Source organism: Spermophilus citellus (assembly GCF_964194105.1).
Source record: "Spermophilus citellus genome assembly, chromosome: 5".
Taxonomy (NCBI): Eukaryota; Metazoa; Chordata; class Mammalia; order Rodentia; family Sciuridae; genus Spermophilus; species Spermophilus citellus.
Window position 1 is genome coordinate 123,819,714 of NC_138186.1, and position 25,321 is coordinate 123,845,034.

Below are 25,321 nucleotides of genomic sequence, written 5' to 3' on the forward strand. Positions count from 1 at the left end.
CTTCTTCAACAGTAGACACAGCTGGGGTACAGCGTGGATTCGCACTTCAGCAGATGCTAAAAGGGGCTTAAATTTTTATATTAGTCTTTTATGAGGAGAGATTGACTAACACAGGCCTGATTTCTCTCTCAGATTTGGAGATGAATAAGAAGGACCAAGAAGATTTCCTTTTCTAGCACAGGACACAAATGCAGTCACTAGTTTCTGATACCAATCTGAGTAATTATGTCTACTTGCTCCATCTTGAAGGCAAGAGACATTATGAGGTGATTAATATAATCCTTAGAATCTATTTAACCATTAATTTTCCAAAAATTCTGCCTTTTTTTAAAATTTTATTTCTGCCACCTTGAGGTTCTGTTCCCTGAACAGACATATAGAAAGAACAGCTCAAGGAAAAGAGTCTCCTGAATATGGGCTCTGGGAAGAGAGTAATGGGAGCAAACCCAAACCCCTTCTAAAGGGTAATGAGGAAAATGATCCTAAACAAAACAAAAAGCAAATATGAACAAAGTGGCAGCAGGCTCTATTTGTTGGCCACTTTCTCTGCACCAGCCATCAGGTGAGAACTACACACTATGTTCTCATTTACTGTTCAACTCATGCTTGGGAGAGAGGTTTTTTTAAATGCATTCTGTCAGTTTAGCTCCAAAATTGCTTTGGTCCCAACTGGTATGTCTGTTACAGCCCACGTGCATCATCTCTTTGCTTTGTCCCCAACTCTACAAAACTGCCTCCTCATTAACTTGTTGGAATTTAAACACCTTGGAAACCAGGGCCTTATCTTAACTCCTTCTGATCCTTAGAGGTATGGGAATTAAAGTTAGGATTGTTACTCCATCGTAGAAAATTTCTCAACTTTTTATTTCACTCTGTACTGTTTAAACCTGGATTATATTTGGCATTGATAAACAACAATAGGTTAAGTGAACATCAACCTATTGGCTCTAAAACAAATTTTCTTAAGTGAAATTTAAGTGGAATTTTTGAGCACTTAAATAAACTCAATCAGAATTAACAAGGACCAAATAATATTAAAATGAACTCGAAAATTTATAGATTAACAGCAAAAATTTATTTTTGGAAAGGGTAAAGATGGTTCTTTAGTGACATTTAATCCATATTATAATTTGAATTCTGAGAATGATTAAGACTTTGTGATGGTTAATTTTACATGTTAACTCGTCTGGGCTACGATGCCCAGACACTTGGCCAACTTTTATTCTGGGTGTGTCTGTGCTGGTGTTATGGGGTGAGATTTACTTCTGAATCGGGGACTTTCAGTTAAATAGATTCCATTCTGTAATGGAGAGAGACCTCACCTCGTCAACCGAGTGCAACTGAATGGGACAAAAAGCCCACCTCTCCCAGACAAGAGGGAACTCTCCAGTGAACTACCTTTGGATTTCATCTACAACATTGATTCTTCCTGGCTCCACAGCACACTGCCTTGGGACTCAAACTAGAACACTTTCCTGGATCTCTAGCTCCTCCCAGCCAACCCTGCCCAATCCTGTGAGCCAATAGCTGACAGGCAAGTGCAGGGAAGAAGCAGAGGCCCTGCAGGGGGTGAGTGTGTGCTACTGGATGCCAGTCCCTGGTCAAAGCGCAGGACAGGCTTCTGAGTTTACAGGCAGGAAGGGATGATTAGTGTTGGTGGAGCCCCAGGAACCCCGCGCTCTGAGGAATTCTGAGCGCTTGGGTCATAATTGACCCCGGCAACGCCAGAGGACGTTCGGGGCAGAGAAGTGGACGGTGATGGGCGCGCTTTTCAGAGCTGGTCCCATGGATCACTGAAGTGGCCACGATGTGGTCCTGGTTTGGAGGCCTGGGCTCAGGCTTGGGCCACTTCTTGGGTCAGGTGGGGAGCAGCTTGGCTTTCCTCACCGGCCATAGCTCCAGCTTCGCCGGGGAAATGCTTCCGGGTGACTTAGGAGACCCAGAAGCAGCTTTACATCATTGTTGGAGAAAGGAAATGGAAACTACTGATTCCACACTAAGATGTGAGAATGAAAGACTGAAAGAGTATTGTACTGACCTGGAAGAAAAGCATGAAGCATCAGAGCTACAAATAAACCATCAGTCTGTAAGTTACCAAAACCAACTGCAACAGAAAGAGGTAGAGATCAGCCATCTTAAAGCAAGACAGATTGTACTGCAAGATCAAATGTTCCAACTACAGGCAGCCGCTCAATCAGTACACTCGGGAGCTTGTGGTGTGCCAACAACAACTGCACCGGCTCCGTTCGGTTCCCTGATCAGTAGTCATTTTTCAGCCTTTCGTGATGACGACATGGACTCTAGTGACATAATCTTATCACAACAAGAAACAAACAGATTATCAACTGAAGCTGCAAAACATGAATCTGAAGTTGGCCACTCGAGGCAGATTGCTGAGGCTCAGGGAACACACCATTCTGACTCAAGTGAAATCTGCAAAGTACAAAATACTGTCAAGACTCTTCAACCAAACCAAAGTCCAGACATATATGATCATCAGCATGAAATTTCAGTTTGGGAGCAGAGTTCTACTGTGGCAGAAAAGGGAAGAATCCTTCCTCAGAGCTCAGCAGTGGAAGAAGTGTTCAGGCTTCAACAAGCCCTGGCTGATGCGGAGAAGGAAATCGTGAGACTAAATGGTTTAAACCAGGATAACCGTCTGGCTGAAGACCATCTGAAACTTAAAATGCATGTTGAAGCTTTAGAAAAAGAGAAGGCATCATTGAGTCAAGAAAAAGAGGAACTTCAGATGTCACTGTCAAAATGGAGCTGTGACTACCAAGTCATGAAAAACAGAGCTTCAACAGACATGAATTTGAATGTACAATTACTAGACTTAAAACTTCACTTGAAGGCAAAGGAGGAAGAACTGAATCAGACTATCAATGAAAAGAAAATGCTGATAGCCGAGTTAGAAGAACTGGATCATCAGAATCAGGAAGCTACAAAGCACATGATTTTGATACAAGAGGAGCTATCCCAACAACGACATGAAGGAGACCTTGTCATCAAGAAGTTGGAACAAGATCTAGATGATGAAAAAAAGAGAGTCCATCAACTTGAGGATGATCAAATGAACATATCCCAAGAGTTGCATGTGCAGAAGGAGAAGTTAACTGAGAACGCACAGAGCCTCAGTGATTTGCATTTAACTAAGCAGAAGCTTGAAGGTAAAGTAGAAGATTTAGTAGATCAGCTAAATCAGTCACAAAAAAATAGTTTAAACATCCAGCAGGAAAACCTTGGGCTTAAGGATCACATTAGACAACTTGAAGATGAGCTGTCTGGATTTAAGAGCAAGTATCGAACTTCTCTGAATGAAGACTCTAACAGTCATTGTAAGGATGACATGCTTAAAGAACGAGAAGCTGAAGTTAGCAACTTAAGGCAAAATCTTTCTGAAGAGGAACAGCTCAATGAAAATTTAAAGAAAGTTGCTGTGGAACTCAAAACGGAAAATGAAATGTTGATTTTAGCACGTGACGATGTAAGGCGTAAGTTGGAAGAATCTATTGCTGCTTACAATCAACTCTCTCAAGAAAAAGACACTATCACGGAGACTCTCAAAAGAGACAAAGAAGAGAGTGAAGCCAAACTGCACCAGGCAGAAAAAAGACTGTTGGAAGAAGCAAATAATCACAGGCAGACTATTCAGGAACTCTCCAATGCACATAATTTGAATACCTCTGTCTTAAAGCTGAAACACGAATGTGCAGTTCAACTCATCCAAGAGAAGGACCTTGAAATAGCAGGACTCAAAAAGAATATTGAGCAAATGACTGCTGATGAAAAAGAAACTGATGAAATTTTGGCATCTTATGTAGAAGAAGAGGAGCGATTGATACAAGTCATAAATGAGAAAGAAGTTTTTATTGAAAAACTCGAAGAAAAAAGTTCACAACTACAAAAGGATTTAGATAAGTGTTCTCAGGCCTTAGGAGAAAATGAAACTTTAAGGCAATCCATCGAAAGAAAGGACAAAAGTCTTACCTACATGAGAGCAGAAAACAACTATCTGCGAGTAGAATTGGAAATACTTAGGGAACAGCACAATCAAGCCGTACCAGTGGCTGAGCCTACAGCTCTTGATGCTGTCACAGAACTAGAATTGGAGGTATCTCAACTGAATATAGTCAAAAATCATCTGGAAGATGAAATTCAAGACCACCTGAATATCATTGAAAACCAAAACCAGCGTAAAATGCAACTACTTCAGTCTTTACAGGAGCAGAAGGAGGAAATGGATGAATTTAAGTACAAATATGAGCAGATGAATGCTGCGCATAGCCAGTTAATTTTAGAAAAAGAGGAGGAAATTAAGAACTTGCAGAAAACTATTGAAGAACTAAAAGCCCAGTTGCCTGGAGAGAAAGGAGATGCTCAAACATTGAATTCTGATATTTTTCAAGAGACCAAAGTAAAAATCCTAAGAGAAAAAGAGGTTCAACACTTACGGGACCAAGAATTACGCCTAAACCGGGAGCTAGAAAGGCTACGCAGCCATCTCTTGGAATCAGAAGAGTCTTACACCCAGGAAATTTTGGCTGCAGAAGACAAAGAAAAACAGTCAATAGCTGAATGGAAGAACAAGGCCGAAAAGCTAGAAGGAGAAGTATCATCATTGCAGGAACGTTTGGATGAAGCAAATGCTCTGTTGGATTCTGCTTCCAGACTGAGAGAAGACTTAGATCTCAAGGAAGAACAGATGGAAGAACTGAAAAAACAAAACGAGCTCCGAAAAGAAATGTTGGACCATGCACAACAGAAATTGTCGACTTTGGTCAACAGCGCAGAAGGAAAAGTGGACAAAGTCCTCATGCGAAACCTTTTTATCGGTCATTTCCAGACACCAAAGGACAAACGTCGTGAAGTATTGCAGGTGATGGGGAGCATCCTGGACATTCCGAAGGACGAAATGGAGCAGTTGCTGAATAAAGATCATGGTGGTGTCAGTAAGTGGATGAGTTGTTTTGGTTCCACGTTCTGCAGCTGTGCCTCTTGGTAACCTAGCTGGAGTTGGACTTGGTGGACCTGGGCATCCTCTTGTTAAACCCATTGCAGATTTCATGCCCACCTTTACACCACTGCCAGTGTCCCCGGACAATAGTGCCAGAGTTGTACTCCAGGATCTTCTAAATATTTAGCATTTGAAAGAAGCCATAACCCTTTTTTACGTTTTACAGCATGGCCTTTTGAAAAAGTACTCATGTGTTTGTAGACAAAAAGAGAAAGCAAAAAAGCTGGTATATGTAAGTGTATAGCTACTAGGTATTTTATTTTATTTTTTTTAGTTGTTGTTGTTGTTGTGATTTTTTGCTATAGTACTTTTTAAAAAATTTGTTTTGTTTTTTGTAGCACTTTTTGTTTCTAGAATTTTGTTCCAATGTAGCAGATAATCATCACCCGTTATCAATTCTGATGTACTTTTGGGAGCAACTGTACAGAGCAGCCTTCTTGAACCACTAGTTCCAACCTCTTTTTTTTTAAACAATAGTAATATTTCTTAAATTTAATGGCATTAAGATAAAAACGATACATGTAATTACAGGAAATAAGAAACATCCAACCCATAAGAAGGATGTCTCAGATTTAGAGTACATGAAAACCAAACATAATGTTGCAAAAAGTTGAGAATATTTAGTTTATCCAAGATAACATTGTACAACTACCACGTGAAAATTCCAATGGGGAGGACCTAAACATGAAGCTTAGTGGATAAATTCTAAGATGCTTTGAATCCAAATTCTATGACCCCTATCCATTTCGCTTATTTCCATTTCTATACGAAAGTCACTTCACATTAATTCAGTTTTCCAGATGATAAACATGTCCAGAAGGAAGAGTATTTTTATGAGTCAACCCCGAAGTGGGATCACAGGATCCATTGCCAATGGAAAAGTTAATTAGTAAGAATGTATCATTAAATATCTGGACTGCTTATCTACATACTATTGGGGGCTCTACAATAATTCTCATAAACACATTTTATAAAACATTTGATCAAAACAAGTTGGGGAGAGAAATAAGCTAACAACAGTTTTTGGAAGATGAAAAGCTTTAAAATAGGAGTAGTTATAACCTTTTGATAAATTAAGGTAAAAGATGAATCAAAAGTTTCCAGCTTAAGTAGGTGAAATCAGAGAAGAGAAAAAGCAGATTGCATAGCACATACTTCTCTCACACCTGTAGTTTCTAAAACCATTCAGAACATTTTTGTTAAAATTAATTTAAACAAAATTTAATATATTTTTAAATATAAATTACATCATCATTTAATATAAATTAACCTAATTTAAATTAATTTTATTAGTAGTATTATTTAAATTTCTTTTATTAATACTATGGTTTGATTTAAATTTATTTTATTAATTGATATTGTTTATTAACTTATATTAAATTATAGTATGATTTATATTTAAAAACTCATTAAATTTTATTTAAATTAATACAATTTAACAAAGTAAATTTAACATAATATAGATTGAGTTATTTAATATTGACTATATAATTTAATATAAACGTCAATAAAGTTAATTTTAATAAAAATGCTCTTAGTTGTTTTGGAAATTACAGGTGGCAGTGAAGTATTAGCTATATTATCTTCTTTTTTCTCCTCTTTGATTGTACCTAACTTAAGCTAGAACCTTTTGGTTTATCTTTTGTTTTACTTTACAAAAATAAAAAAAGGAAGAAAAACACCTAGTACCTACACACACATCAGCTTTTCCTTTCTTATTTCTAAATTTCACCTTAACATTTACATTATTCTACCAAAATTAAGATGCCATCAGTTGTTACTCCTGAGAAGAATACCAAAGTATATATTTTGCTTCGACCTGCCAAATTACTTGGAATCTTATTCCAGTAGACTTCACATGGTTGGGAAAAGCAGAGTTCAGATTTGTCATGAGAGATTTTTATATATTCGGCTCACTCCATTGTGTCTAGGTGAGCCTTTGGGTTTCGATGCCTGGAAACACACTTCTTCTATTTCAGAATTGAAGAGCTCTTGGAAACAGCGACCTCACTGCATTCTTGAGAAAAATATGTTATACGGGTACTCAGAAAATTACAAAGATTAATATAGATTCAAGATTTTTTTTAAGACAAGGGGTTTAATGGAGAAAACAGCAAGATAGCCTTAGAAATTTCATACTCCCTGCATTCTTAGGAAAAGCTTCTATATTGTAAAGAATAACACCAAACAGAAAAGTTCCTAAGAAAATATTGTGCTTTCAGTTTCCTTGTCTCATAAATTTTATTAAAGTTTCATTAAAGACCCTGTATTTGCTAGCCTTTTTATTAAATACTTTTTTGAGGTATTCTATTAATGTCTATGACTGGATTTTATTTGGTCTCACATTAATGTAGCTCCCTGTGACAAAGGGTACATGGGAGGCAGGCAGGATCAGCCTGTCCTCTCAGAGGCACCAGCTGTCGGAACCAGGCTCTGACAGAGGTAGTGAAGGGCACTAGCGTCTCCTGGACTGAGCGAGAGGGTAAGTATCTGAGTAATATTAATTGTGTATAAATGCCACATTTTTTATGCATTCATCTACTAAGTTGTTTCCACAATTTAGCTAATGTGAATTTTGCTGCTATAAACATTGACGAGGCTGTGTCCCTGTAGTATGCAGTTTTTAAGTCCTTTGGGTATAGACCAAAAAGAGGGATAGCTAGGTCAAATGGTGGTTCTATTCCCAAATTCCCAAGGAATCTCCAAACTGCTCTCCATATTGGCTCCACCAATCTACAGTCCCACCGACAGTGTAGGAGTGTACATTTTTCCTGAAATCCTCACCAACACTTATCCTTGTTGTCTTCATCATAGCTGCCATTTTCAAAAATCGCTGACATTCTAACTGGAGTGAGGTGCAATTAAACCCCTATCTCTCACCATGCACAAAACTCCACTCAAATGAATCAAGGACCTAGGAATAAAATCAGAGAGCTTGCATGTAACCGAAGAAAAAGTAGGCCCTAATTCCAATCATATGGGATTAGTCCCAAAATTCCTTACTAAGACTCCTATAGCACAAGAATTAAAATCAAGTATCAATAAATGAGATAGATTCAAACTAAAAAAGTTTCTTCTCCACAAAACAAACAATCTGGGAGGTGAATAGAGATCCTACATCTTGGGAGAAAATTTTTGCCCCATCACACATCAGATAGAGCACTAATCTCTAGGGCATAGAAAGAACTCACAAATCTGAATAACACACACACACACACACACACACACACACACACAAACAAATAAATAAATAAAATAAAATAACCTGGGCATCCTCTTTTTAAACCCATCGCAGATTTCATGCCCACCTTCACACCACTGCCAGTGTCCCCGGACAACAGTGCCAGACTTGTACTCTAGGATCTTCTAAATATTTAGCACTTTAAAGAAGCCATAACCCTTTTTGATGTTTTACAGCATGGCCTTTTGCAAAAGAACTCTGTATTTGTAGACAAAAAGAGAAAGAAAAAAAGCTGATATATATATATGTATATAGATACTAGGTTTTTTTTTTTTTTTTGCTTCTTGTTGTAGTTTTTTTTTTTTTTTTTTTTTTTTTTTGCTATAGCTCTTTTTAAAAATTTTGTTTTGTTTGCTGTAGCACTTTTTGTTTATAAAATTTTTCCCAGCCATCATTTTCAGCTCGCTTCCTCCATCCACCTCGCCTCATGGTGGAGCTTCTGTATTGGGGGGGGGGGGGACATCAGTTTTATAACACAATGTACTCCTAATTATCATTTTATTTCAGTATTAAGAAAAATAAAAAATTAAAATAAATTCAAATGCTCAATTAATCCAATACCTAGTAAACTTTTTCCAAAATATATTATTCTTAGACTGCTTTACAAGTGAAATTTGTCCCTAAAACACCCTCCTAGAATTTAACTACTGTAAATTTCAATTTTTATAGATAAATTTTTATGCATTCCTGAATAGGTATCTTAACGTTCACTCATATAAAAACATCATCATATGCAACAAACATGGCCACACTTATTAACTTGTTACCATTAATTAATAAAACATTTCCTTTCATCAACCATCGTGTAACAGCTTCAACTCCTGTCTTTGTTGTTACATAGTGGATACTTACAATTGTGCTCACAGTGTAATTCACCAATCTACAAAAAGCCCTAAAAGAAGTCAATTAAAACAATACGTCATAGAGGACATGATGCAGAAAGATTATCATGTATAATAATTGAGTACATCTGGCATTCTCCTTAAGGCAACACTTAGCCAGCCAACTATACTGTAAAAACCACCAGGATGACCAAATGATGGCCATTACAAGTGTTAGGCAGGCTTGATGTCTTGCAAGACACAAAATTATTTATGTCAAAATGGCACTAAATACAACTCCCTGTAAGGTCAAATCTTTTAACTGAAATGGCCACACTGCATTAACCTTTACAAATTTAATATAACTTCTATTTAGGATTTTCTTCTAGTCACTGCATAGGTTTGTATCAATGGGTTACTATATGAAGCCTTAAACATTATCAAAGTGAGGCTCAGTTGATAGCACGTACAGAGGCCTGAGTTCAATCCTCAGCACCACAAAAAGTGCGTCAATTAATAAAAAAATTTGGAGGACTTTTAAAAATTGTTTTAAAAAATTATCAAAGTCATCAAATGAGCTTTGTTATGATTAATGAGAATTTTTTACTTAACACCACTTTAAAACATGATGAGAAAGACAAAGCATTTTCTTCCAAATACTCTTGTTCTTGGTATACTGTGGGGTTTAGCTTCTCTTTACTGGCACATAGAAATAATTCTCAAAGAGTTAAGTCCCAGCAGAGGATAATATAAATGTTTTAGGGGCATATGCAAAATGCTCTGAAAATAGAAGGTAAACTGATTAACTCTTTGGAGAGAACTTTAAAAGTTTGCTATACGCAGGAGCATAGAAACCTGATGTGTTCAATATCAAGTCCCAGAAGTGCCATATTTTCTGTTAAATATTTCTTCTTAGCCTAGGCTCCCCCAACAAAGTCTTCACCCCTTATTTTAAGGGAGTTTAAGAAATGTTTTAAAACATTTCTTAACTTCACATAAACTCTGAATCCATATGCCTAGTCTTACAAGTCAAGAGCTTGGGAGTTCTGGCCAAGGATGCAAACTCACAATAATAAAACTATTAAACTACTAATTTTAAAGGTAAATCAAATAACAAAATATATTTTAAAAGCTTAATCCATTTGCTCAATCATTTAAGTGTCCCACTTATTAAGTTCTACTATAGTCCCACTGCAAAAGGCCAATAAGAGGGCTAGGTTTAGCTCAGTGATGGAGCGCTTGCCTTACACGTATGTGGCACTAAGTTAGATCCTCAGGACTATATAAAAATAAATAAATAAAACAAAGGTATTGAGTCCATTTACAACAAAAATATATACTTTTTAAAAAAGCCAATAAGAAAATCCTTACTGATGGTTTTAGAATAGACAAGTATAAAACAAAGCTGAATGCAGAACTTTATATATAAATTGTTTTTTAAAAACTTGCCTCCAGATATAGAAGGCCTAGGGAAAGTAGAAATTACTGGCCAAGAATCACAAGAGGACAAAATCTACAAAGAAAATATATCAACTCAGTTCTCCTCCCCAAAGCAGGATCACTTTTCCCTCTGAAGGTATTCACCAGTTCTCAAGGAGTGTCTGAAAGGCTGGGCAATGTTTTTGACAATCATGGTGCTAAGAGAATAAGAACTGGAATTGAAGCATCTTCCAAGGATACACATGTATCTCCCTGCTTGGGATTAGGGCCCTGGGTGGAAAAATAAACTAAAAGTAAACTGATTACAACTTTGCAGAAACTGAATCCTACCTTACATTATTTCTACTCTGAAAATAGTTAAGGTGCTCCTGGATTGCTAAAACTTCAAAACAACTAGAAGAAGCAAATGTAAATCCACTATGGATGATAGCAACGTCCTAAACTTCACATATTTCTACAATCAATTTTGCAAATAAAATATAAAGTCTGTGACACAAAGTACAAGTAAAAACAACAGCAATCTGTATACAGGGTAAAGGTGGGAGTTCATAATCCACTTGAATCATTCTGTGAAATATGGTATATTAAGAACTATGTAATGTTTTGAACAACCAACAATAAAATAATAAAAAAAACAGAATAATAAAATCACAGACCTAGAAATACTGAATTTAACACAAACTTTAACCAGCATAATTACTATGTTAAAGGAGATTAAAAAAAAAAAAGTTCTAAACTTTAACCAAAAAATAAATGAGCACAAGGCTTAAGGAAATACAAGTCCTACAAATAAACTCAAACGGAAGATTTTCAGCAAGACAGGATGAGGCACCCTGGAGCGCAAAGCAAACTACATGATTCAGCTCCACAATGCTGGGAAACAATGCTACTTAGAGGACAAATTTTAGCATGCAGCAAAGCCACCATCTGACCACCTCAAGTGTAAGGCCAAATAAAAGCAAGATGTTGCAACAGGAAACAAACCACCCTATGTTTATCAACACTTCTGTTAATACATACAATTCATACTTCACCGAGACCCACATGCACCTCCTTTCAGATACTCAAAACATTATGTTGCAAACATTTAAAATACACTATGTATAAAATTGTCATTAATCCTGTAAACGATAGGTAGTCAGACAATAAATACTTCCTGAGTAAAGAAAGTAAACTTACAGGTAACCTATAAAGCACAGTAACAGAAATACATCCCAAATATATGGTTGCCCAATACATCAATATTTGAAAAGATCCTGAGTTTTTAATTTTAGCTTTTATTTCTCTTAATAACATTTTTCGAAATATTCACACTCAAATATTTACTAAATCTACTCATCAATCACAGATACCTCTCCCCCAAAATGTGGTAACACAGGTACAACAGCAAGTAACACACCTTCAACGCTAACGCTAACGAGAACCACACAATAGATGGGAATTAATGGCAAATCATCCAGAGAGCTGCTTATATAATGTAAAATCAGGAAGGAGCAAATGTAAAACCCTGTCTTAACTGGGCATGATGGTGCACACCTGTAATCTCAGTGACTAGGCAGGCTGAGACAGAATTGCAAGTTTGGGGCCAGTCTCAGCAATTTAGTTTCAAAAAATAAATAAATAGTTTGAGGATTTTGGCTCACTGGTAGAGAGCCCCTGGTTTTAACTACCAGTACCCCAAAAACAAACAAATAAAAAGTGCCTATTCTTAGAAACTGTAATGTGTCAAGATGTAAAAGGCCTAAGTTCCTGCAAGCCAGTAAGGACCATCACAAAAAGAAAGTGGCTCTGCCAATGTCCCTATAGATAAATTCAGAGAAACGTTCTTCCCTCTAGGTGACTGATTTGATTCTTCAAATTAGACATTTCCCTAAAAGGGAGTACGGCAATCAATCAGCATACTACTTGACAGAAATATGCCTCAGAAATAATCTGCTCCCTGTTTTTATTCTTGGTTTCAAGCAATGTTTTGAATTATGCCTTATTTACTAAATCTGCTCATTGAGAGGCAACCTCTTAGTATTGACAACTAACCAATTATCAAGATTAGACTTGTAAATAAATATCACATTCTTGTTTTCTGAGCCAACTCTTGCAGACTGGGTTCCCAAGCCAATTTCACAATGCTTGATGACCCTGGGGCAAGCGTTAAAGGATTCTAAACCTGTATTGTGCAACCTAAATAACCTACCATCTTCTCCTGATCCAGCAACATTAATAGATAATGCAGTTATGGATCTCCAAAAATTTGTTTAAAAATGGAAAATGAGTGAATTCATATATGTAATAGTATTCTTATTCCTAGCATATGGAGTATGTTCTCAATAAACATTAGCTACTATTCTAGGAATATACCTTGCTAGTTCAGAGTGAAAATCAAATTTTGAGACTACATATTTGAAAGCTATGAAGTATATAACAGTTTATTTAAATGAACATCCATGATCTATCTACAACATAACAAAAAGCAAAGATTTACTGACACAAGATCTGGGTTCAAACCCCAGTCCAAAGGACTACCTAGCTACGACACAGGGTAAGTCTAAAGCATTTGGCGAGACATCTCTTCATCTAAAAAAACAAGTATAAAGAATCAGCACTCAGAAGAATCCCTTAGGTGGCCATATATGAATGTAAACTGGATGTGGTGGAAAGAAACAGCAAGCAAGAAAGATTCTACTCCCTAAACCCTTTAATTTAAGTAGACTTTTCTTTTTTTTTTTTTTTTTTTTTTTTAATGTTTTGGAAATCTGCCCAGGTAAGGCCAATTTTAAGGCAAATGGTAGAGCAGCTGTGTCTGTAAGAGCCAAGGATTTGAAATGCCTACAATGCAAGACTTCCTGACTTCTATTCTTTTAACAGGGATGTCCAAACTATAGGAAGTTTCTCATTAAGGACCGGATTATTTAAAATATAACAAGATTATTTATGTTTGTATTTTACCTAACTTTAGTTCATCGTTTGCTAGAGCACATTCTGTACATTTTAAGAGGCTGGTCAAATCCCACTAAAAAGACTATCATTCTGCCTTCTTTACTATGGCTACTGATGGATTTTAACATATACCAAGGAAATGAAGTTCATCATAAGGAGCAATCACTTTCATGCAAAAATGATGTTTTATGTATTTACAAAAGAATTATTAACACTTTAAGTACAAACAGTTCATCAGAAACAAGTAAAACTCACCCCATTTAGAGAGAAAATGCCCAAATATTCACCAGTATTAATCTGTTGGTTACATATTTGAAACTCTAAAGTCTACTGAATATTAAGATTAATGAAACCGCCTTTAAATTGCTTTTAATCAGTGTCATTACTATGGTCATCTATAAATGTATGGTGTTATCTTACCTTCATTTAATAGTTACATAAGACATATTTACTCTATGAAATTAATATGCAAATATGCAATGAATGAATGAAATGTGTACATTTTAAGTTGTGTAGCACAGAAAAACAGTGACAACACCTTCTTCCTTATGAGGCTTAAAAATCTCTCTCTCTACATGGCATTATTTTCATCAGTAATAAATAGCAAGACTTGATTTTGAAGTTGAAAAATAACCTGTGAACTCTATAGGAACTGCATCATTATTATTTCAATTTCAATTTTGTTTTCTATTATTATTTGTGTCAAAGATTTTTTTCTCTGAATTTTCTCAAGCAAGAAATAAATGTTGAACTAACTCACCCTAGTAGTACCTCTGTAGAATATAAAAGGGTATAAACTGCACTTCAGGGCAAATTAGTATGCAAGTTTTACTAGTAAGGAGGAAAGAAACCACCTTGCTCTCTAGATTAAAAAATAAAGGGCTGGGGTTGTGGCTCAGAGGTAGAGCTTGCCTAGCATGTGTGAGGCACTGGGTTGGATCCTCAGCACCACTTAAATATAAAATAAAGATATTGTGTCCACCTATGTCTAAAAAATAAATATTAAAAAAGATGAAGAGTACAGAAATAGGATGTATACAAACACTAAAATCCTTGGTATGAACAATTTTGTGAGGTTCTATTTTTGTCTGCTCCAGAATATTCTGTCTTATGCCATTTCACGATGTCTGAAGAACCTTTTATTTCAACATTGATTAGTCACTCCATTCATTTATCTGTTTCTGTTTATTCTCAGAACTATCTTTCCCATATAAGGCAAGAAAACCAAATTTTGAAGAAAGGAAATGAGATGGTCAACCTGGACCTCCATTTAGGGGAGTGCTTTAGGGAACTTCACCTTTTCCCTCTTTTCTGAACTTGATTAAAATTCATTACTGACATCTCAAGGGGCCTATGGAAGTCCAGACTAGTGATCCTAATGGGACAGCCCTGGATAAGGACTTGACTGCTGCTATTCTTTCATATCAGTATCTAGCAGTTAACTTTCTTGGAAACATCCACACCTAGTGTCTAAAATATCAAAACAGAATAAGAGTATAAAACTATTTAAAAAAAAAAAAAGTTTGTACTCCAGTCCCTAGGGTGATGTGGTCACAGTAACTCAAGTCATAATGCTGATTGTGGCAAGGCATGCTGCACATTTTGCTGAAAGACGAAATAACAAGGGAAAATGACCTTAAGCCCATGGACACTTAGGAAGTTGAAGCCAGAATTGGTTTGCCAAGACTGAATTCTTTCAGACTGGCAAAGGTGTATGTATTTAAATGACACCATTTGCAAAATTCAGCACGATTTCACAACAAGTTATGGTGCACATTCCATATGAGGACATTTCCTGTCCCCAAAAAACTTCCAATATAGTGAGGAAGACAAATGAGATAGAATCACCTGGAATACAGGTTCGGGGCTACAACCTAAGGGTAGTCTATGCAGCATGTAGGGAAGATATTGGGGGTCTCTTGGAAAAGTGAGATCACAGTAAGGACTGATAGACTAGTTCAGTTAGGGAAAAGCAGAAAAGGGAGGGCAGACAGGGTACATTCCAGGAATCACACAGTGTGACATGGGCTGTGGGAAGGAGTGCATGCTAATAAAGGAGGTTGGAGAGGTAAGTTGGGGTCAGAGCATGAGGATTCATGTGTTTTGACTTTCCGAAGGGCAAGGAACCAATGAGGGTTTAAGAAGTAAGGAAACTTTAGAAAGTCACTCTAGCTGCTGAGCTGGGATTGTGACTCAGCGGTAGAGCGCTTGCCTAGCATGTTCGAGGCACTGGGTTCGATCCTCAACACCACATAAAAATAAATAAAAATAAAGGTATTGTGTCCAAATATAACTGAAAAAAATATCTTAAAAAAAGAAAAAGTCACTCTGGCTGTTGCAGGGAGAATAGGTTTGAGAAGCAATATGGGGGTCTTGTAGTAGTCCAGGTGCTCAGGTATAACCCAGAAGAGCCAGGGAGGTAGATCTGCCTAAGGTAGGGGTTTGCAAAGCAACTATAATGAAATGAGAAAAGGGAAAGGAAGTTGAGGACATGGACAAGGGAGAGATTATAATGATTGATCATGGAACCTAAGCAGAGGAGAGAAGAGGACAAACCAAGGGTGGGTGGTGTATGGTGTCAGTGGTCAATGGGGGACCATTTCAAAGGATTTTTTTGAAGCCAAGAACTAGAGAACAGGGAAATAACAGGAATGCAGAGGGAATTCGTGGCTGTGATAGGATGGAGGACGAGACATTGAAAGGGAGAAGTTTAAGACAATGGAGGGTCACAGTAGAAAAGGATCATTACTGTGCATGTTAAAATCATCAGGAATAAAGACCAGAGAAAGAGAAAGTGAGTCAGAGCACCATTTTGATGACTTTAGGTCAAAAGGGTGAATATCATCTTATATGTTTAATTCTAAAACAATGATGGCCGTATGGCAGAGATTCCCAAGCTTTTTCTGTTCATGGAATCCTTACTGTTTTTTTTTTTTTTTTTCTTTCCCCTAGGCCAAAAGAAATACCTAACATTTTATGTAGAGAGGGCCAAACAAGTATTTTTGACCTAACAACTTGGTAACTAATTGAAAAACATTACAACATGTAAATTGAAAGCAAAAATAATATTTTAATTTCATTCTTCACCATCATTGCAAATGGGGCATGTGTGTCCTATGGGCAATGTATCACTTCTCAAATTTTGAAATCAGGTTGACACTGTCACTCTCTCATTTCCTATTCCACATTGGCAGGAATGTTTCATGATACTGCTGTGTACTTCAAATTCCATCATACTGAGAAATACCGATTTTCCTGCCTCTAGTGATAACTAAGTTGGATCACTTGGCTGGGTAGTGGCAGCTAAATCTATTGGGTGTAAAACTACATTTCCCCCTGTGTAAGCTGTGGGGTGGAAATTTTTTTACCAAGTCAATATTCTCTTTAATCTTCAGCCTCCATTGATGATCCCAGCCTCAGTCAACCATTTTATTGGGTTGCAAAGGAAGTTTTCCTCACTCCATCATCCCTTCTATTTATTGGCTAGCGTTCTTCTTTAAAGAACTTTCCTTTATGCACAGGGGTGTATTTATTATAATTCCTCCTTAGAAATCAGGGAAAGTGTTTAATGCTTTCTATTTAATTACTATTTTCTATAGAAAAGGGTTGTCTAATAGTAACCTCCAATGGCAGTAAATAAGCTTTTTCTTTCTCTCTTTATTCTTCCTTCATTTTCTTGAAAGTCCTAATGGATTCATAGATTTTTACAAATTGTCTACAAATTGTCCCAGATTTAGCCAGTGGGAGCCTCTTGAAGTTGGGAAGGTGCCTTGCAGTTCTCTTAAAGAAGTACAATCCAAGCACAGGAAACTGTGAGGTCAAAGACCCTAAGCTTGAAATATGCCTGGATATTTAAGGACAATGAATCTGCAAAAGAATGACAAGGACCAGAATGACTGGATGGGGGTGCAGACTGGCAGAAAGCCTTTCATATCATTCACTGGCTCTTTTATGCCAAGTATGATAGAGCTATCGAAGGGTTTTTAACAGAGGGGTGAATGTCGCATATGGTTTACTTTTAAAAGGAATCTCTGCAGCAGCCATGTGGGGAATAATTAAGGAAGAGCATGTTAGGAAGGGGGTAGAAATCAGGAATTCTGCTTTAGTCAGGTTAAGTTTGAGATATCCATGAGATATGCAAGTGGAGATATTAAATAAACAGCTATCTGGGGAGATATCCAGGTTGGGATATACATTTTAGAGTTCTTAGTTTATGCATGATGCTTAAAACTGTTTAGATACAATCAATTAGAGACTAAGTGGAGAAGACAACTGACGCCTAAGACTTGGAGCACTCTCACGCCTAGATGCTGTCTAGATGATGGGAAACCAGCAAAAGAAGCTTAGAAGGGTGCAATGTCAATGGGGAAAAAAAGGGGAGGGGGCGAAGATGGACACAGTGGTGCTTGTCTGTTATCTCAGGAGCTCAGGAGGCTTAGGCAGGAGGATCAGGAGTTCAAAGTCAACCTTAGCAACTTAGCTAGGTATGGGACAACTCAGTGAGACTCTTTCTCTAAAATATATATATATTTAAAAAATTTTTAGTTATACATGGGCACAATATTTTTATTTTGTATATTTATTTTTATGTGGTGCTGAGGATCAAACCCAGGGTCCCACACGTGAGAGGCGAGTGCTCTACCACTGAGCCACAGCCCCAGCCCTAGATAAAATTTTTAAAAGATCTGGGGATGCGGCTCAGTAGTTAAGCACCCCTGAGTTCAATCCCCAGTACCGAAAAGAAAAGGAAAAGGAAGGAGGAGGAGATGAGAAAGAAAGAAGGAAGGAAAGAAAGAAAGAAAGGAAAAGATTGCAGAACTCTGAAAACCAGAAGTTGGGAGGGTTGCAAATAAAGTAAGGACTGAGAATGATGAATATACTTGACAATGTGGAGGTAAGTCCTGCAGGAAAGTGGGAACTAAAGCTTGATTGACAGAAAATGAGAGGAAGTGGTCAGATCCAGGTGAAAGGTAAGGGCAGTTTGGGTCTAGGTTGCTCATAATGGAGATGATAGAAATAGGCAAGCTTTGAAGATGGTTTTGAAATTGAGTCAATGGAGTTTGATGTTGGACTGTGAGTCGGGTTTAGGGTGGATGAAGAATTGCTGGGTTTTGGCCACAACGACCAGAAGAATGAGGCCACCATATGTAGAGACCTGCTCCTACTCTTACCCTCACCGCTGACTACCCTCACCCCTGCCTTCAGAGAGGCGTACTGATCTCCATTCTTAAGGGTCCTTAGGTTGCTCCTGCCTCTGGCCGACCAGGGGCACTTGGCCTTCAGCTTCCCCTATCAGCCAGGAGTGTGGCTATGAAGCCTTCTGCTTTCTAGCTTCCAAACTTTGCTTACTTCTCTCCTTCCCCATTCTCTTTTTTCTGTGTATTTTAGTCCCTTGAATTTAAAACAAAAATCCGTTTACAATCATTTCTAAATATCTGTGATATTTAGAAAGAAACATAATGAATGTTCAACCTGGAGTTCAGTGGGAAGTCTCCTTGTTTTATTTATTTTCTAATTAGAAAATGATCATTATTATAGTTTGAGCAGGTCATTTGGCCCTTCAAAAGGCTTATATCAGGGCTGGGGATGTGGCTCAAGCGGTAGCGCGCTCGCCTGGCATGCGTGCGGCCCGGGTTCGATCCTCAGCACCACATACCAACAAAGATGTTGTGTCCACCGAGAACTAAAAAATAAATATTAAAAGGCTTATATCAGATATTGCAGAGCCTGTGCTTTCTGAGTTAAAGGAATCATTCATTTAAGTGATAGAATTTCTTCCTGCTTTCCTCCTATTTCTTCTTCCCTTGCATGAAGCAGTGAATTTTATTTATGAGTTTCCTGAGAATCCTACCATTGAGCATCACCCTAAAAATAGTCAAAGTATGCCATAATCATTTAAAACCACAGGGAGTGTGGCTTAGACCATATAAGAATATGTGAGCGTATGGGTTTTGTGTGTGTGTCTGAATTCAAAGCTTTGCCCTTATGCACATTTATTCTTTGATGAGAATAGAGTCATAAAAAAAAAAAACCCAAAACAACAACAACAACAAACTTGTGTGCATTTACCTGCCCTCCCCCTCCTTTTGTTGTAAGCCTTCGTGGATGGGTACCTGATTCACACAAGGGAATTTGGAATCAAAACAGGACCTCTGCATGAACTCATATGCTGGTGGGCATGAAGCCTATTCTTTCTGATTCTTGCCGCAAAGTAGCCAGAGTTGGAGAGAACCCCTCTTGGGTTCCCTCCTAGGGATTTTTCTAAGCCCTAGTTTACATCTTCTTAGCCTAGCCTTGTGTCTGCCCTGAGTTATATGACACAGGACATATACTTAAAGTAGATTTCTCTTTCTTGTTTGAGCAGAATCAAATTGGTTTCAGGTACTTGCAGCCAAGGGGTACTTACTAAGATCAAAGATGTGTGTTTCACTGATCAGGAAGGCTACTCAAACTTTCTCTAGAGAATTGAAGCAGTCTCCCTCTACTGACATACTAAGGACAGCTCAGGACCACAGCTCTCAAATCAGTTTTCCTGGAGGCAAGCAAATTCCCAAGACCTTGGATCATTCATGAGGCTTTAGCAAGACTTGATCTCAGACACTGGCCATGGCCATGTCCCACCACATAGAGAAAAGCTGCATTAAAAATGTAGGCCTCTTTTATCAGCACTTCCTTTTCCAATTTCACCAAAACAGTTTTTTTTTTTTTTTTTTTTTTTTTTTTTTAGGTCTAAAATGCCCTAAATCCTGGGTTTAGGGCTTATTCTGAGAGGTTTAGAAATGCACTCCTAACTAACAAGAGAGGTGTGAGAATCAAATTTCTGGATTAAAAATAACTGTACTTCCTCAAATCAGATGTCCTAAATGATGCTGCTCATCCCATTTTGATTTTCTTTGATAAGGTCTTTCACTGAGTCTGTCTCTAACTGGAATCCAACACATTAGGAAGACCCAAGAGGCAAATATCCCCAAAGTTGTACACCAAATCAGCAGAAGAACTGAAAATAAAACCGAGGGACTTTTACTGCCCACTCCATCAGTAAAAACTCAAGGGACCTCCAGGGACATTGAAGGATGGAGCCTGTTTCTAGATTTTATTGGAAGATTTTTCTTTTGTGGGTGTTCCAAGTACAAATACAGAAGAGAGGGAGAGAGAAAGAATGAACAGGATGTAAAAATGGTGACCTGCTGATAGCATTTGAATATAAATGACACCTTAAAAGGAGATACAGTTGTGTCCTAGCAAGAACAGCAGACAGGAAATCAGGTACCAAGTTTCCACTTCTGACTCTGCCATATGAATGAGCTGCTTAATTTTGGACACATTGTTTAACTTCTACGGACCTCTAAGTCCTGATCTGTAATTGAAAGTCCTACTAACCTGTCATCCCCAGCTCCCAAATTCTATGAAAATCTTAATCTCAAAGGTTTAACAACTGAATAAATTGAAGTGACAGTTATATCACGTAGTACTGAAATTTTCAGAATAATGCAACTCATTTAATATAATATTAAAAAGCTAACATGGCCCCCGAAATATATTCAATTAAAGATAGAACAATACAGGGGGGTTTTGTTTCTGTCCTTTTTTTTTTTTTTTTTTAAGATCTAAGGGAGCCAGAATAAAGATAAGGGAATTACAAAAGACAAGCAGAATTAATCATTATATGGGTTTAATCAGGGAAAGATTAAAAAAATCAAGAGGCTCAATATTGCAAGCAGCATTCATAATCATGGGCTTTTTAACCATATACACAAGACATCGAATGTTATTGCAGAGGAAAAAAGGGTTTGGAGTACAAAAGGTATAAAGAAAGATAGGTTTTGAAAAGATGATTTCATTACTCACCAAGGGAGAGAGTGGAGAATTGCCAAATGAAGATCTTGTGTCTGGGAACAACAACTGACGCATTTCAGTGAAGCAAAGTACCGACCTCAGATATTATCGTCTCACAAGTGGTTGGGCGCATAAGCAGCAATAAAGGTGAAACTTGGAAAACAAATTAAGGGGAAAAAGCAATAGAAGGAAGACAATGTAGGGCTGGGGATGTGGCTCAAGCAGTAGAGTGCTCGCCTGGTATGCGCGGGGCGCTGAGTTCGATCCTCAGCACTACAGAAAAAAATAAAATAAAGATGCTGTGTTCACCGAAAACTAAAAAAATAAATATCAAAAAATGATTCAAACATGGGAACAAACACTCTATTATATTGAAGAGGGAAAACCAAACTGAAAAAACAAAACACCAAAAGAATAACTCAGACTCTAGAACAATGCAGACAAATAAAAAAAATCTATTGTGGGAAAAGTGGCAAAGCTATGGGAAAGTCACTGTGATTTTTTTTTTTAATTTTTTTTTTTTTTTTTTAGTACTGGCGATTGAACTCAGGGATGCTTAACCACTGAGCCACATCCCCTACACATTTTTATGTTTTATTTATAGACAGGGTCTTGCTGAGTTGCTTAGGGCCTCTCTAAGTTGCGGAGGCAGACTTTGAACTCCCTATCCTCCTGCCTCAGTCTTCTGATCTGCTGGGATTACAGGTGTGGGCCACTGCGCACATCTGGAATTTTTTAAAAGCAATATGTAGTCTCAGACATAAAATGGTTACTCTTAACCAAACCTTGGGCCTCTCTAGAGGTCATCTGTAATTATGAAGGCAAGCCAGTGGCGGGGCCATTCCACACACATTGTTTTTTTTTTTTTTTTTTGGTAAGGATTATTTGCAAATCACCTCAAGGGAAATTAATTTCAAAGGCTGAGTCAGAAGCTAGGAAGTTGGCCCATCAATGGCCCTGGGACCAGGACACCACTGCTCAGAAGGCCTCTTACATCCAAGAGGGGCACTTGGGAAGGGCAACACAAAGAAGAAAAGAAGGAGTGAAGGACAAGGAAAGAGGCTTTTGCAATGAACAGCATGAATCTGAAGGATCAGGTTCCTCTTCCTTAGTAAGATTCTTCTCTTGGCATCCAAGCCTCTGTGGCTTCTGACTCTATGTCCTTACCAATGTCCCTCTGTTCAGCTCTCCCCTGGCTCTCTGCTCTGCAACCAAGCCTTTGTGCCTCTCCTTGACTTTACACAGAGTTTAGCGTGTTATCTGCCGCTCTCTATATCCAGGCACAATTATTTCCTAAATAACAACCGTGCCCCCTTCACTGGCCAGCTCTTGCTTCTCATTGGGGTCTCAATTTGCCCCTCCTCATGGCAGGGCGACCTTCCCTGACCAGCCTTCTCACATTGCCACCACAGCATTTTGTTCACTCCCATCCCATTTGTTGCCTGTCTCTCCAAAGACATGCCCACGTGGTATAGTTATTGTCCTCCCTCTTTGGAACATGAGCTCTTATTATCTTATCAGCCCTGGCATGCACTGGTTGCATGAAGAACATCATGATAGTTTGTCATTTCCTACCAGTTCTCCCAAAATAGTTCGTGGGATTTCCCTTTCTTCCAATAACGACAGACTTCCCACAGTCTCTCATCGCCTCTCTCCTAGATAAGTATAATTGTTTCCTAAATAATTATCCTGCCCCTTTCTCTAGCCCTTTCCACACATTTTGGTTTTTTTTTTTTTCCAGGCGATTCTTCCTAATACACACTCTTTTTTATTTATTTTTATTTATTTATTTATTTTAGTTCTCCGCAGACACAACATCTTTGTTGGTATGTGGTGCTGAGGATCAAACCCGGGCCGCACGCATGCCAGGCGAGCGCGCTACCGCTTGAGCCACATCCCCAGCCCATACACACTCTTTTTTATGAGTCTCCCGATGGTGGCTTCCTCGTTGGTCAGACACACCTGTAGTTGAACAAGTTGGGTCGATTATTCATTGGGGTGAGGGAAACATACACCCTGGGAATCAAGAGTTATCTCAGCCAAAAGGGAGGAAAAGAACCTATGATGTGGTCTGGCTTTGGCTGGGTGATTTGGGGGATGGGCCTAGGAAAGTAGGTTACACTCTAGATTGGATATTGTCAGAAAACAGGGGTAACTCTACAACTGCATGTCTCAATACATCTGATCCATAGGGAGAGGAGGCCAGAACCAAAACAGGGTTGTCTTTGGTAAAGAAGCAATAGTCATTCATTGGCCTGAGAAAGGGGATACTTGTGTATTTTGTGAGAGGCAGAGTGACTTCATTTCAGCGGGTGCTTAGACAACATGATGAAGTGGCCTTCCCCCCACCCTTTTCTTTTGGTCATTTTGGCACAGTCTAAGAGTGGCCTCAGCTGAGAGTGGGTTTTATGATGTGGTTGATACCTAATATGCCTAACTATAAAAGCCAGGCCTGCTTCTGAATGTCACAGGCTGCTCCTTTTTAAATTTTTTTCTTTTTCTTTTTTCTTTTTTTGGTGGTGCCCCAGCTCCCCTGGTGAACAATACCAGGGGTCCTTTAGAGGCTGCGCACAAAGGCCGCGGGAGGTGCCGCACAGCCGCAGTGCGCCTGGCAGGGAGCGACGAGCCTCAGGCCGCCTAGGGACAACCCCGTGGGAGGGAGCGGGAGGAGGCGGTTTGGTGGGTCCTCTAGAGGCTGCGCGCAAAGGCCGCACAGCCGCCGGGCGCCTGGCAGGGACCATGAAGCCTCAGGACGCGAGGGACAACCCCGCGGGAGGGAGCGGGAGGAGGTGGTTCGGAGGGTCCTCTAGAGGCTGAGCGCAAAGGCTTCGCACGGTGCCGCACAGCCGCCGGGCGCCTGGCAGGGACCATGAAGCCTCAGGACGCGAGGGACAACCCCGCGGGAGGGAGCGGAAGAAGGTGGTTCGCAGGCGGTTTGGAGGGTCTTCTAGAGGCTGTGCGCAAAGGCCGCACGCCCTGGCCCTGCCGCACAGCCGCCGCGAGCCTGGCAGGGAGCATCGAGCCTCAGGCCGCAAGGGACAACCCCGGGGGAGGGAGCGGGAGGAGGCGGTTGGGAGGGACCTCTAGAGGCTGTGCGCAAAGGCCGCGCGAGGTGCCACACAGCCGCAGCGCGCCTGGCAGGGAGCATCTAGCCTCAGGCCGCCAGGGACAACCCCGCGGGAGGGAGCGGGAGGGAGCGGGAGGAGGCGGTTCGGAGGGACCTCTAGAGGCTGTGCGCAAAGGCCGCACGCCCTGGCCCTGCCGCACAACTGCCGCGCGCCTGGCAGGGAGCGACGAGCCTCAGGCCGCCTAGGGACAACCCCGTGGGAGGGAGCGGGAGGAGGCGGTTTGGTGGGTCCTCTAGAGGCTGCGCGCAAAGGCCGCGTGTGGTGCCGCACAGCCACCGCGCGCCTGGCAGGGAGCATCGAGCCTCAGGCCTCCGAGGGACAACCCCATGGGAGGGAGCAGGAGGAGGCGGTTCGGAGGGTCCTCTAGAGGCTGCGCGCAAAGGCCGCACAGCAGCCGTGCGCCTGGCAGGGAGCGTGGAGCCTCAGGCCGCGAGGGACAACCCCGTGGGAGGGAGCGGGAGGAGGCGGTTCGGAGGGTCCTCTAGAGGCTGTGCGCAAAGGCCGCACGCCCTGGCCCTGCCGCACAGCCGCCGCGCGCCTGGCAGGGAGCGACGAGCCTCAGGCCGCCTAGGGACAACCCCGTGGGAGGGAGCGGGAGGAGGCGGTTTGGTGGGTCCTCTAGAGGCTGCGCGCAAAGGCCGCGCGCGGTGCCGCACAGCCACCGCGCGCCTGGCAGGGAGCATCGAGCCTCAGGCCTCCGAGGGACAACCCCATGGGAGGGAGCGGGAGGAGGCGGTTCGGAGGGTCCTCTAGAGGCTGAGCGCAAAGGCTTCCCGTGGTGCCGCACAGCCGCCGGGCGCCTGGCAGGGACCATGAAGCCTCAGGACGCGAGGGACAACCCCGCGGGAGGGAGCGGGAGGAGGTGGTTCGCAGGCGGTTTGGAGGGTCCTCTAGAGGCTGTGCG

The 25,321-nt window shown here is 40.0% G+C and overlaps 1 pseudogene across 1 annotated transcript in view; it reads right to left on the minus strand.

Annotated features, from left to right (window-relative positions):
- LOC308650302 (heat shock factor protein 2-like) overlaps window positions 1–25,321 on the minus strand; it is a 78,097-nt pseudogene that overhangs the window by 44,139 nt on the left and 8,637 nt on the right. The gene's annotated exons all lie outside the window — the stretch shown is intronic.